The following is a 15,414-nucleotide window of genomic DNA, read 5'->3' as shown; positions in this document are numbered from 1 at the left end:
CTATGTGACCATGAGAGTATAATTTCTTTTACAAAATAAGGTTGAGATGCTCCCAGATCACAGTAATGCGTGGGCTGGGACTTCCCAGGGAAGTCTTCAATATCCTCAGTGCACCAATAAAACCAGCAGTGCTGACAGTAACCCTGATTACTGCCAATTGTTCCAGCAGCAAAGTGGAGAGCTTGCAAGACAATGATAAAACAGTAGGAGCTGCCTGGCTGTACAGAGGGCAGCAGCAGTTGAAGTGATGAAAAGAGATGCAGAGCATTATGGTGGCATGCTGCCTAGCTGCCGACTGACGTACCGATGGTTTTCAGCTGATTCCTGTCACCTGCAGCCAGAGAAGAGACTTCCTGAAAGGACAGTGAGAGTCTGAAGGAGACGTGTAAGAGAGAACAGAAAGAGATGGGACCATCATTTCTTTTTCATCATTAGCTTGTGGTAGGAGCATTGGAAAGTCATGGTTTACATACACCCCAAAGAAAAAAAAGGAGTGTTGGACAGGCATGGGACTGACACATCCTTAGTTAGAGCAGAAATAAAGCCAGCAGGAATACAGTGTCTCTAGCCGTGCTACCAGACTCGTGGATGAGAAGAATAGCTCAAGAGGAACCCTTAACCTGTAAATCACAGTATAGTGCCTTGTAGTTGTAAACAATTCTATTCCTCCCATGGTGAGAGAGAAGTAGGAGAGGAAAACAAGTCTCAGAGTTGCATTTCTGTGGTGAGATGTCCTGTTAATGCCATGTGTCCTATAGGGACATCCTAGATAGGCTCACCTGTGCCACGGGCCCAGTGTAGAGCTCTTGGGTTTGCTGCTGGCAGCTAAAGGTCAAGCAGCCAAGTGGTCAGAACTTTTTTCCTTCCATGTTCCATCTTCCATTTTACACGCATTATGGTTGGAGATACTCACTGACAAACTGCTGACTGAATGTTTCTGCACATGCAAAGGCCAACCCAGATTTCATCCCTACCTGTGCAACTTCTCCCAAACCTGCTGAACAGCTCAGTTTTGTTGACTCAGTCTTTAGCATCTCTGCATCCTACTCACACTGCATCCTGAAGCAGGAGCCCCAGAGAAGCTGGGCACAGAACGATAACCCACTTTCCAGAACAGCTACTGAGGAATAACCCAGCACTGGGAGCATCCAGAGTCTGCAGCCACCTAGAAGCTTGTGATGACCAGACCAGAGGGAAAGCCATAGACTTCCATACTCTCAGTCCTAGCACAAGCCAAATGGAAATGTACTAAAACTACTCCCACCTGAGCATGAATGCAATGCTCAGGACCTGAACAGGTTCCAGTTGTTAATTAAGCTTGCTGGATGTAAATCTGCAGCAGGTCTGTGGGCCTGTGAGAGTTGGCTAGGGCTGAGAGCTCAGATGGAAGTCCAGGAGCAGCACTGACATAGATATTGAAGGAGCCTTGCTTCAAAATGTAGAATTCTGTTAAGGGCTGTACATTCTTTTTGTTTGGCTTAGGCACGTGAGACCAGCAGCATTTCATGCTGCTTAAGGATTATGTTACTAAGCAGCTATTGGGACAATTAGCATTAATGGAAAAATCCTGTCTGAAGCATATTTCAGTTTCCTGTCTGAACTCTGCCTTTAGCTCAGTTATTCATTTCCTACCTAATTACCAAGCCATATTTCCTCTTTGCTACAAATCCTCTACTATTTTATCTCTTACAAAGACCTAGTATGAAATGTCACTTCCTTGCTGCTATACACCTAATGTGTAAATTGCCTCAGGAATTCAGCTGGGATAGATTGTTAAACTAAGCTCATTAGTTTAGTTGCCTGGATTGCCCACGCAGTTCTCTGTAGTGGAGAGTTGTGAGTGCAGAGAAGCACTGCTGATTCTCTCTTACCAGGTGCTTCCCAGCACACAGCCCTGTCTTCATTGCAACCAACCTGGTGCTGCTTGGCAAACACCAGCACAGCGCCTTCATTAGCAGCTTCTCCAGAGAGGGAAAATATCATACTGGCTTTGAGATTGGACTAATTTATCAGCAATGTAAATGTTTCTCCTAACTGCAAGCTGACATCATGTTTGGGAACTACAGGAGGGATCTGCAAGCCAGTAGAAGCCATTTGATGCTCACCTTTCCACTGCTCACTGCCCCTCTAAGGGCTGTTTCTGTGTTCCTTTCCCAGATTAAATGGACATAGGGTCTCTCCGTGGTTTTAACACCAGAAGTACACAGGACTGCAATATGCAGAAGATGGGAAGAGTTACCACAGTTGCCAAAGCAACACTGGGGCTTTGTGGGGGGGAACATGCCAGTCTGATCTAGAAACTCACGGCAGCTCACTTGCCCTTCAGTTTGGATTCTAATCTGCAGAGCCTTCCTTTTATTCCTTGGAGACAAGGAATTCAGTGATCCTTTTCTCCCTGTGTACTGCCTGGGCAGCTCTGTCACTGCAGCATGCCTGCTGCCTTTGTTGTGCCTCTGGGTGTGTCAAATAGCTTCTTATCCAAGCACTTTGCATTGCAAATGCCAGATAGTTTACTTACACTTAATTTGGTTTTTCATAAAAAGCCTTAGCCAGAAACCACATCTTTAGATGAGAGAATAGGGATGTGTTGCTAATTAATGCCCTGCCAATTGACTGTACTGAGCCTAAACACCCAGCACAAGTGGCCAGGTATTACACTCTGATCCAAATTTGCCCAGGAAATCAAATGGAAATTACACTGGTTCTTTTTTTTAAAAATGGGAAAAATTAAATTAAAGTAAATGTTAAAGATACTCTGAGGCCCTCTGCTGCTCTTAACAGTACGTTATTCCCATTGATTCATCTGCAGTGCTTGAAGCACGTCCAAGCTATAGGATGGAGTGAACCGATGCTCCCGACTTTTCTTTTTCCTTTCTGCTGTGAACGAGCCCCACTGAGCTCAGCCTGGGCATGCCAGGTAGCATGCCCTTTCCTAAGGCAGGGTCAGGGCTGGCAGCCATCCTTCTACAGTGAGGGGTGACTTCTCATTAGGGTGAAAAGCACAACAGTGTCAACACAAGGACTTCTACATTTTGCTCTTCCCTGACTTTGCATCACGTTACAAACTCAAGATGCCAGCTGGAAAGCGACTCCTTCCCCTGGCAGCAACCTCTGAGCCCTTATGTGGAGAGGCACGAAGGGAGGAGCATGCTGTGGCACAGCAGCTCGCAGGATCTCAATGCGCATGGGTTTGTGCGTGGGAAATAATTCAGGGTAACTGTGGTGAAACCCCTTATGTCTTTTTCGCACTTCTGCAAATCACTCTGAGAAGTCAGCACAAGTACCTCCCAGCAGCGTGTGCCACTGCCACATGCACTGCCAGCTGGGGAGGGCACTGGCTTTGGAACATCTTGGAAGGAGTGTGCAGTGGCTCACCCCTCCGGGACAGCTGCGCCACCAACATCTTGCATCACAGGCTCCAGCTGCTCTGTTCACTCTCATAAGATGCTGTGGTGTCGATCTGCATCACTCTGTTTTTACAGAAATATGGAGCTCCAGAGCAGGAGACTGATGCTGGAAATGTAGTTGTTTAGTATAATGTTGCCCAGTTTTTAGATCTCCTTCTTAATCATTGGAGAGGGTTTTATATATCAGTACAGAGCTCTGTATTTGGGGTGGAAACAGGAATGCTAAAATGGATCAGAAGGGCACAACTGCCCATAAAACTGTGGCTACAACTGCAGTCAGAAGCTAATGGTGACATCCATTGGAACAGTGTGGAGAAAGGAGGCTTTTAGAGAGAGGATCTCCCTGCTCAGAGGCATTAGCGTTTCCTTAGATGACTAAAAAGAGCATTCATATCAATCTGATGCCATTACGTTTAATGGAGCTGAATGTGTGATTTCTGCTGAAACAGAATAGTCTTGCAGCAGTGGGAGGAGAGAGACACACACATTTTGCATTGTAGCAGCCTCATGGGACAGAGAAGAAGGCTACAGATGCTGCCAGGCTAATCACAGAATCACGATTACTCTGTGTATTGCAGAAGGGAGCATGAGATGGGTACTTAGATAAAGTCCCTGAGGAAGGCAGAGAGACTTCCTGCAGCACTCCTCTGCTGCCTTCTCTCTTCTCTGTGATTCCTCTTTGCTTTCAGAGTCATGACATTAACTGAAATATCAGAGCCCATATCATGAAGGTGTGGTAGAATTAACCTGTCCAGCAAAACAGCTTCTCTCCCCTACATTCACAGTTGTAACTCTAAATAGGTGCCATGTGCAGGGACAGGTCAGTAGTGATGTTTGCATAGGGCAGAAAACATCCCAAACTAAATATAAAATAGAATTGACCTCTGGTTATCTTCCAGAGCTGGGCATTTTATGATACAGAGCCATTCTGGGGGGGGAAATAACATAGCTACCAGCTGGGTTTGTACCATGGCTCACTGCAATCACTCTATTCTTTGTGCATTACGGGTGTCACACCGCTCAAGTAAATTTTGAAAGAACAGATGATAATGTGATTGGCAGTCAGCTCTTCTGTTATAATTATGGGTCTCTGTTCAGTTCCTTATTACTCAAGGAATCTTCAGTTTGACATGCCTCTTTAATTAATCCACTTATTTTCTGAATTACAAATCAGATTTTCAATTCCTCAATTTATCAGGCTTGGAAACTGTTCGATTCATCCCACAGCACAGAATTCCCACAACATCTGATTATTATAGATCGGTTGCACATCACTGTCTCACATCTATCATGTGGGGTTCATTCATTTCAATAATCAGAAGGAAAAGGAAACATTTTGTATTTAAGTAGCATCATTTGGGGCCCAGTTCAAAAGAGAATTTAAGTCCATTAAGAGCCCAGAAGGTCACTAGGACTCAGTATGTGTTCCAGCCAATGCATGGCGTGCTGCTGTGTCAGAGCAGGACCTGGAGGAGCTGAGCTGTATGAAAACAGCATATCTGCACCTTACAGCACATGCCACACAGGAGAGCCACAACGCACTTCCAGCAAAGGTGCTTATCTTACAACATTGCACAGATTCTCTCTGCAGGAGTTTGGGAATGCTGGTGGATTCAGCATCATGTGCTTCATATTTCTGAGAGTCTTGGACAGGAAGAACTGCTAACGTCTTGATGCAGATGACTGGTGGTACAGCATTGAAGGTGCTTGTCAGCTGCTGCTGTGTCCCGCTGCAGCCCCCAGGGCTGTGAGATCACTCTCTTGGACACTTCTTTTGCAGTGCTGAAGCCCTGCAGTGCTGGAGCTGCTCATGCCTACTCTAAGGCAAACAATCTTATCACATCTCTTCAGAAAAACATTTGTTTCTTTGCTGGCTCTCTGTTTTGAAGGAAGAAGCGAGAGCCATTCAAAGCTGTCATCATCAAATTAAAATCCCAGATTCCTTTCCTGCATGATGGACAAATTACTGCAAAGCAGGATGCCATGCAAGTTTATAACATGAAAGCTGGGGCAGAGGGCCTGGCGATGACATGCCCACGCCCAGCACTCTTGCTGTGTTGTGCACGGCTGAGCTAGGAAGGGACAACTGTGATGCTCAGGTCTTGAGAGCAAACCTGGAGCTATCGGGTCTCCCTGACTGCAGTAGAGTAGAAGTTAATAAACTGTCTCAACAGTTACATTCATTTGGAAAGACAATTTCCTTCTCTTATAATTTGTAATTACTTTTGGGTCCATAAAGATAAATCAAAAGCACTTAATTCAGTGCATAAAAGCTACTTACAACCAGTGCTTTTCTTCCATAGGTCTTAGTCTGTCCTACAAAAGTAAGCTACTGCAAACCATTCTGCTTTAGTTACTTCTTCCTCAAACCATTGCTCTGAAGCAACATCATCCAGACAAACTCGTAATTCTGTATGTGATGCACTGCAGTGCATGATACACTAATCCCATATAGAAAAACAGCTGAGCTGTGCTGCAGGCAAGAGATTTCACACCTCCACTTGGGACTCACACCACCATTTCCCAAGCCTTGAGTGCACTGCTGTGTTCTGGGCTTAGGTGTCACTCTGGCTAATTAATAAAAACCTATCTGTGCCTTGGTCAGTCCAGGGCAGAAATGTTATTGTTTGACATGTGGATCAGTGCTAATGTTCACAGACCATGATAGTGTGCTTGATCACAAGAATACTTCCTACAGTCTCTCCCAGTTGCTCAGTAAACAATATTATATTCAACAAATAAGTGGTTAAACTAGGAGAGCTAATGTGAACTCGGATAGCTATAGAAAATGTCACACACTATTTCACCTTTTCGGAGGACAGAACTTAACCCGTAAAAGAGAACCATAAAAAGCCACTCAAAGCATGTACACTAATTTATTCATTATATGATGGAAAGATAAATACTCATCTACTTTTATATCTCAGGCACAACAAGCTTCATTAGAAGTCTATTCACAGCTCATAGCAAGCTATAGACTCAAAAAGATCTAGTGTACTTCAAGGGAGGTGTAAAAGCCATTGTCAGACAGCAAAGCTGTAATTAGTCATCTTTGATGACTAATTGGCAATTATGTTATAATATTATTCTTGTTTTTTTGTAAATACATCGCAGCCTTAAATTGATGAAGAGCAACATTAGCTGTGATCTTAAGTTGCTGAAATACTCTGATATATTCTGGTATTTAATGTTAACATTTTCTGCACTTGTTTGAAGTCATTTCTTGTCTGTGACTTGCTCTGGAGCAGATGGCAGGCATTTTTGTTTCTGAATACTGCCGTGGTGATGAAGGGTCGAGGATCTCTCAATTACAGTACACCTTTGCAAAATGCAACAGCAAATGGAAAGAAAGTGTGTTGTTTTCCTCTTTGGCACATGCAACCAACCAGCAGACCAAGCAACTTCAGTACAAGCCAGAGCAAAACAGCCATCCATTTCTGCTGGCTACACATCTCTCTTTTTCTCCAGAGGTTAATGAGGAAGATGGAGATGCGAGTGAGTTGACAGGATAAATATGTTTGGACTTTCTGAGTAAGATGTCAGTTCCAAGGTTTGATTAGAGACATCTTGTTTGGGCAACACTTGTTTTTAAAACTGAAGATCAGCTCTGTCAGTCACTGTGAAATCTTGACTCAGTCATGGATATGCCCAAATATAGGTGCTGAGAAGAAGATTCTAAGGCTTATAAAACGGGACCCAGTGGGTGACTCATTTGTATATTTGTTAGGAAAACACTGAACATTTCTGTATAAAGAACACCCATTACTATTGGTACCACAGGAAATAATTGCATAGACAGGCCCTGTGGATTGTATCGATGTGACAGCCATTATTATATTCACTGGGCATGTTCTGTAATTATTCTATATTTAAGTGTAATTATTCTATATTTAAGTGGGAGCCTCATCCTCCCACTGCAGCACTCTGATCAAGGCGTGCTGCATACAATCTGCTCTCTCTAAATCTCCTTCTCCTACCATAACTGCTGTCAGCAAGCCTTGTGGTCCCAGTACAGGGCATTCTGACATAATTGTCTAAGGACAACACTTCCTTCTTTGCAGACATTATAGAGCAGCCTACACAAAACAAGAGGTCTGAGAGCTGTTCCTCGGAAGGGAAGCCTTGCACCTTGCCAGGTACACACGCCTCATGAGCTGCCTACATGCCAGCCTGGGTTTTTTCAGAACCTCATAGGTCCCACATCTGACAAAGTCATTCCTGTTTCTGTGTCATGCTTCATTTGCTCCAGTTTGCAGGAAGTATTTGGATGTTAAATTTGATTCGATCCATTATGTTCCATTTTTATTGAGAATATTTGACTCACCATTCATTTCAATTCTCTAGCTGCTTGCACGGTAGGTTGGCATTGCCAAGGCCTCTGAAAACCTCATCATCAGTTTAAAATTTGGCAGACAGGTGAATTCCAAATCCCAAGAGACTTTACCAGGTGATTAATGTTGTAGCTGACAACTTCCAGCTGCTGCTACTGGGAGTTTTGATTCTCTGTATTGACAGCACAATTAAGCCTGTGCAGTAAGTCTGAAGTTCAAGTTGTCTATCAGCCTTTGTAACTGAAGCCTTATTTGGTGAGAGTTCACACAGAACAGACGTCAAGCAGAGAGGAATTTGCAAGCCTTTGTGCATCTTGTTTGCAAGGATACCTTGTTGGCAAGCTTCTTTCATCTCACTCCCAAACAATGTGCCTAAATACACTGGAGAACTCAGGTGTGGGGCTGCCCCCTGCTCACAAGGCAACACCATTTCAGCATCAAGAATCAATGTTACAGGGGACAAAAAGTTAATCACAAGTCTGAATAATAGGATCTGGCTCCCAGGAGTTGCATATATTGTATAGTACAACTGTCTACCAAGGTATACAGCTGTATATTTCCCTGCACAAATGATTTACAGGATTGCGCTCCCAATCACTTGCTCGGTGTTGAAAGACTTGCTTGTCACTAACCCTGAGCATGCATCAACTCTGACTTCCTTCCTGCACCTTTTTTAAAAATTTCATCATTGCATTTAAAATACGTAGGAAGAAGATGATCTAAAACTGTTTACACTATGATTTGAAGCATAATTAATATTAAATTTGTACAGGATGATGAAACAGAGCAGAAAGTAACTTTGATTTTGAATAGGTTTGTTTTCTGATATGTTAGAAAGAGTAGAGGGCTGAAAACCACGTTCTTCAGCTTTTTATAGTGTTTTACTCAAAATGCAATTCATTTGCAGCTACATGCAGGCACACGGCTCCTGTAGAAGCCTGACCATTGTTGACAGAAAGTGAAAACCATTTTCTGGCCTCTCCCAAGAAGGGCTGTGGAGAAGGTCCTGGTTCTTTCACCAGCCATCCCTAGGGAAGCAGCATAATGTTTTTAGTCCTAGCTCTAGGATATTAAAGCTACTACAGGGAAAAATAGCTTTATTGGATAGCTATCCAACAAGCAATTCAAGTGTTTTCTGCCTCTGGACCTGCCCACTTGTCTTCCTCAAATTAACAGCTTCTCAATTCAAATCAAAATACTTCCTAGTGTAAAAACCACTTATCCTGTTTATTCACACCCATCGGGGTGAACAGTTCGCTTTGTAGGCTCAAAAAGAAATAATTATAAAGGAAGTTTTGTATTGCCTATTTTCATAGGCAATCTAGGGAAATGTGTCTAAATGAGACAGCTTCAAGGTGAACTAGAACTGACTGAAAACTCTATCAGAGAGTAGTTATGATTAAAAAAAATGCGCTTGGTATGGTTCTGTATTTTCAACAAAGAGCAAGTACAAGTTCATATTCCATTTTCTGGGATGAATCCCATGGATATCATGGGATGTTTCTGAATAGCAGAAGTCAAGAGAGGAGGGGAGAGGCACTACGAGAGGTGCAGACACAATCCCAAGTTCTCTGGAGAAGGTACCATGAGAGCTCCCATCTTACTGACAAGCAAAGTAGCTGCTGCTCAAGCAGAACAGACCTGCACTGCAAAAGGAATTGTAAGACCACTGAAAATTGAAAGACTTTCTTTGAATATAAGAATTTTTGTGCTTCACATGTCAGGATTGATTACATCAATTATGTGAATGATTAGGTCAGAACAATGATTGCGGAGCCTTGCTGCAGCTCTCATCTTGTTCTTTTACTGAGTAAATGAAATAGATTTTCAACCCATTTCTCCTCCATCCAGCTTCAAAAGCAGAGCTAATATTTTATGTAACTAAATTCCTTAATCTTAGAGGCTTGGAACCTAGCCAAATATTTTAAAATTGGGTGAGATCACCAAAAGGCATCCTTGTACCATTCTGGAGAGCCAAGTATATATGGTACAACAAGCTGTGCATATAATGTTAATAGCATGCAGCATGCTCCACAGTGGTACATGGCTTGCCCAGCTGTTCATGATGGCATACAGTAAACACAGTTTGGGAACTCCTGGAGTAAAATTAAGGAGTAGAAGTCCGAGCTAACAGACTGCAACACTAATTATGCTCATTAACACTTCTCCTTCTATCATTTTGCCTACAGTAAACTATGACATATGGTAAGAACAGGATGAAATTTAATGAACAAGTGCCAAAAACTCCCCCTTCCTTCATGTTAAAAACAGAAAGATGAAGTGGTAAGCACTGACAGTATAGCTGTTGGGGCTCAGCGGGGATATATAACACTATGTCTTTTCATCGTGAACTTAAATGCTCCTTGTTGTACTTCCATTAGTCATCTGCCAATTTCATCACCCATGAGCAAAATTTCGAATTGTGTTTGTAGTTGGTGCAGTAATACAAGGAGCTTTTACAGCAAAGAACCATTAATGTAGTATTGATCTACAGGTATTTTGGCCAAGAACTTTTCACAACCAGGCAAAACTGAGAAAACCTGCCTGAAACCAAGTATTGATGTCAGACCAGCCATAGCACACCAGCACTGTGAGAACTGGTGCTGCAGACAGACACGATTTACAGAGTGATCCTGCACTGCCTTGGAATGTCTCATACTCCGGTGTTAGCCTTTGAGACCTCAAATTACTCATACTTCACATCCTGGGAAAACAGTCACATTTCTGTACTTAACAGTACTCAGAAGCTACCAAGTTGGTTATTTTTACTATTGCAGAACAATATTGAGGAGGACAGAAGACCTTGGCTTCTGTGCTGTGGCAGGTTACATATAAATTCTTCCAAGAACGACCGACACCTTCACATGCCTCTCAATGGGCCACCTGCACTCTTTCCCCTTGCATGTCCTCCTGTTACTCAGTGTATGGCTTTGCCACATACCTTCGCAGTGTAAAAAACAGTTTTTAAGGTGAACATTTTTCACATTCAAGTATTGATAGCCTCAGATTGCATGTGCTTGGGCAGCCCACTGGTGTGCTGCAGACCCCACTCACTGCCCTGGAGGAGAAGGATGCTCCTCTCACACACTGTGGTGGTAATTGCCACCAAGACACCAAACCATACAACACAACAGGGGTGAAGTGTGTACACATCAAAAGCAACTTCTAGCTAGCCCTGGTTGTTTGCATGATTACATATATCAGTGTAATTCTGCTTCCCCTTACATTGAATCTAATGGTTTAATGTTCACCATGCTACTCATTTTAGGCCCACTAGAACCTCCCATTAACCAAGGTGGGCAGAATGGGAAAATGCAGAAATGAGTTTCAAAGCAATAAAACTATCATTCAGATGAAGGATGTTAATCTATTATACTATGAGAAAGCACAAAGCAATAATCCACTGTACAGACAGGCACCTTAACATGAAATGATTAATAATTTAGTCAGAGTTAATTAAACTTAGGTAGTTTTTCACATGAGGAATGCTTTACCAGAAGACAGAGAAATACCTTTGTTCTTTTTATTACTGCTGTTATCACTTTATTGAAGTAGTATCATATGTCATTTTATCTTCTAAGAAAAAGGAGTACTTTTCCACCAACTCTGCAAACTGCAGCTGAGTGGAATGTAAGTATTTACACAGGTGTAATAGAGAGTAATTTATTAGAAGTGAAAAATGTATTTTCCCTGTACATTTGGAAGGATGGAGAACAGGCAAACTAGTTATGGGCCAGCTAGGATGTTGTATGATGACAAGGAAGGTGGTGAAGATGGTGAAGACAGTTCAGAGATGAAGGTCTTGGAGAGTTTATACTGGAGACCTTTCTCCAGGAACGTCCCACTTTTAATACTACTGTGTTATGCAATTTTTGCGGTTGTTTAAAATGTTACATTTGATTTGTGGAAGTCTGAAGTATGATTTCTTTCACACAGGATGAAGCAACACAATAACATCCATCTGGACAGAAACATTCAATGTTAGACAAGCTAATTATTTTAGCAATATAAACTGTACCGTTTCTGGCCATAAGCTACATGTTAAGTGAAAGATATTAAAGAGAGCTTTCCCAGACAGGCAGATTATTTCATAATTCTCCTTTAATAGAATTCAGGCAGTCTTATGTAAGGCATCTTGAACTGGATTCTGCTAGACATAGATGTGAACGCACCATTACTGTGATCCAGTATCATATTTTTCTCTTTCCAGAAAATAAATGGAAGTTCTAGTTATTTATTCTGGAATTCTGTGGGTGGGTGAGTGTATGGAATTAGAGAGTGTGTTGGAAAACTTAAGTTTTTGTAGATTTTTGCCCCCGTGTGCTCCCTATCACCTCTCAGCTTCAAATGCATTACGTTTTAAATACACATAGTTTAAAAACATTAACTACAGTTCAAGGAAAAATATATTTTTTGACCTCAGAGAAATATGACATCGGAGAAAAAATGTTATTTCTCAGTAGCACAGATTTTCAAATCTACAGTTCTAAGTAGTCTATGTTAACGATAGGCAAGGTAGCACTCACCACCATATTTCAGCTGCCTCTGTATGAATGCGTATTTGCAGAGTCCAGTTAGCTAAGAGGCCACAGACAAGTGGAAGAGGGAAGGAACAGTTTCCTTCTGAAGTGTTCATGTGAGGAACAGAGAACAAAAATGAGTGATTTAGTGAGAGGTGAAATTACCTCCCTCCCCTTATGGCTCCATTTTATTATTGTCAAAGGCAGCCTGCTCTCTGAAGGCTCAAAGTATCATTGTGTCTTTTTCACTGGACTCAGATTTTTGCCTAGAAAAAATTCAGTTGAGCCACTTGAGATTGATAAGATTTCTGATTTTTGTCCTGAAGTGATGCAGCTGCTATACTCGGTGAACAGAAATTGCAGGGTCTTACTTTGATAAGCCAAGGTAGTCCAGGCTGACAGGAAAAAAAAAATCATTTCTATAGCTTATTGGCTCCGAAATGCTTCATTAATAAATACACTTCTGAATTTCACTTGCTTCATATTCAGAAGAGGTGCACTGGCAAGACTTAGAGATGTTTAATTGGGTTCTGTCCTTCCCACAGCATTTGTGCTCATGCAGCAATTAGTACAAAGTCCTGCAGCAATTATGAGATCTGATTCTTGCAGTGGTGACTTTCAGTGTTCTGAAAGAATTTTCTAGTTTCCTCCCCACGACCCAACACTCAGACCTTGCCCAGTGCCTCTGCCCACAGCCCAAGTTCAATATTTCTGCTGGAATGGAAGACGTTTGATATAACTTCTACTTCTCTCTGACCAGTTTGTTGACTTGAATGATTCCTTAACAACTCTGAGCACATTACAATCCAAAGAGACACCAATAAGTATGACGTATGTGCAGAAGTTTTAATATACTTTATCCAAGTATGGATGTAACTCGTTATGGCACATAGTTGAATTTAACTCTCAACTTCCAGAAGAATGAGGGAAAGAAGACTGGAAAGCAATGTTCTCAAAAAAGATTTGCCAAGGTAATCACTGATGACAACAAAGAGAAATGTCTTAAATGCATCTGGGAAGCACCTCACACTGGTGCTTTATTTAGCAGTGCTAGTAAGGTGTCTAAACCAACTTGTCAAGAATCACAGTATCTATGAATTACCTTGCAGCTTTGTGACATATCCTCAGGGTACTAGGGTTATCATAGATCAAAGCTATTTTAACAAAATGAGTGCTTAAAGTAGTGCTGCTTTGGGGATGATTGTACAAGTACAATAGGAAAGTCTAATACTTAATACAGGTATTCTTGTAGCACTGGAAACTGTGCTGGGCTTTCTCAACCTTTTTGCTGCAATGGAATTGCTCGGTTGTTTGCTACATTGCTAAAGCTGGAGCAAAGTTAACTCCTGTTGCTCAAACAAATGCTAAGTTACTCTTGAAGTAGAAGATCAGATTTTTATGCACTGTCAGTGAGAGATTCATTATGACATGCTGTGAGGTAATATCCACAAAGGGACAGGCGGACATGGATTTGTTAACAGCATCACAGTTAAATGAAGCTGTCATCCCTTTTTCTACTCCATATACTTCTGCTACTTGTTTCTCCAGCAGATGAAGTAAGAATAAGTAGTTGAAAATATTTTTACAGAAAGTCATTAAGAGGCAGTCCTATAAATTGGGATAGTGGCATAGCAGTAACAACAGCAAAAGCATAAAAAAGGATTAGGAATAATGAACACATTAAGATTTGTTTAGACCTAATATAAGGTGCACACACGCAAGCAAGAGATAAAAAATGCAGTTTTCAAAGGGTATTAGCTGGGTATATCTCTGGGATACATCTCAGTCATTCCTCTTGCACAGCCTGGTCTATGAGATTTTACTGGGAATTTCAGTTCAATCTCATTTCATTGATTGCTACAGATATAATAAGAAATAAGCATCATCATATGTCATTTAATCCATGAAGTATTATCATTCTCTTAATCATCATCATAGGAAATGCAGGTAGGTATGGGAAACATTTGCAAGATAAAGGAGAAGTTTTGGAGGAGTTAATTCAAATAAGCTAAACTAGATTCCTTTCTGCAGGAATCTTAGAAAATCTTGCATAAATTCAGGTAATTTTAATGTCTAGGAATGATGGATGTCTTTACTGTAGATAAAACAGCATCATGTGCAAATAAAACTATTGCAAGTTTTTAAATTAGCTGTCTGGACAGCTACAGCAATGAAAATGCAACTTTGAGCACATTAGCAGATACTGTGTATGCACAGCAATCACATGTGCAGAGTCTGTAGTTGCTCTGGCTGTCAGCTCACAGCAAAACCCAGATTGCCAGATCTTTACTAGGCTGTTCCTCTGCTGCAGTCATGCCTGATACTTCTTATTTGAACATACTCTGGATCTCTTCAGTGCTGTTAATTTTACAATCACTGCCTCTTGCAAATTAAATAAAAATATCCAGGATTTTGAACTATGTGCATATGTTTGCACTCCGAAACTGAATGGACAACCTCATCTGTAAAATCAGCAATTCCAAAGAAAGACGTTAAACTTTTGCCTAAGATAAAAGATGAAGTCAATATAATCTTTTCCTATAGTTATTAACCAAGAAGACAGAATGAAGTATTCTGTTTTTTCCTGCAAGTTAAGCATGGAAAGCAGAAGAATGTTTTCTTTTTCCTTCTGAGGTCATCTGTCTCATCACAAATTCAATTTAAATAGGCTACAGGAACAATCAGAAAGAAATGGAACCTATAATCATCTCCATTTCAATCAAACATTTTAATTCAGAAGTAGCAAACTGAAGTATAGGAAGATATGAAAACTCCTTCTGCTCCTAATTATCTCAGATAATTAGCTCATAAGGATGCTACGTTGCTATATGTAAGGAGAAGGAGGAAGAATATAAATGCAGAGGAAACTACTAGTGTAATAAGCAAATTTCCATGAGTGTCCATAGATTTCTATCAATCTGCATATGTGGACTTTCTCTGAATACAGCTTCTGACATTTAGGTCTAAAATAATGGTGAAGAGATCATTTACATTTATTTTCATCAGCAACAAGTGGCTTTAAACTATCACAGTGCCAGTGGCATGCGATGAACAGCTTTGAGTCAATTAGAAAGAAACAGGAAGTAATCAGGAAATTCTGGGAATCTTAAAAATAAAATGAAGTTAAGTTTAGCAGGAAGGTCCATGGAACTTGAT

This window comes from Tympanuchus pallidicinctus, unplaced genomic scaffold, assembly GCF_026119805.1.
Source record: "Tympanuchus pallidicinctus isolate F22 unplaced genomic scaffold, pur_lepc_1.0 scaffold3, whole genome shotgun sequence".
NCBI classification, from domain to species: Eukaryota; Metazoa; Chordata; class Aves; order Galliformes; family Phasianidae; genus Tympanuchus; species Tympanuchus pallidicinctus.
The sequence above is the reverse complement of the archived record's forward strand: the minus strand, read 5'-3'. Positions refer to the sequence as shown.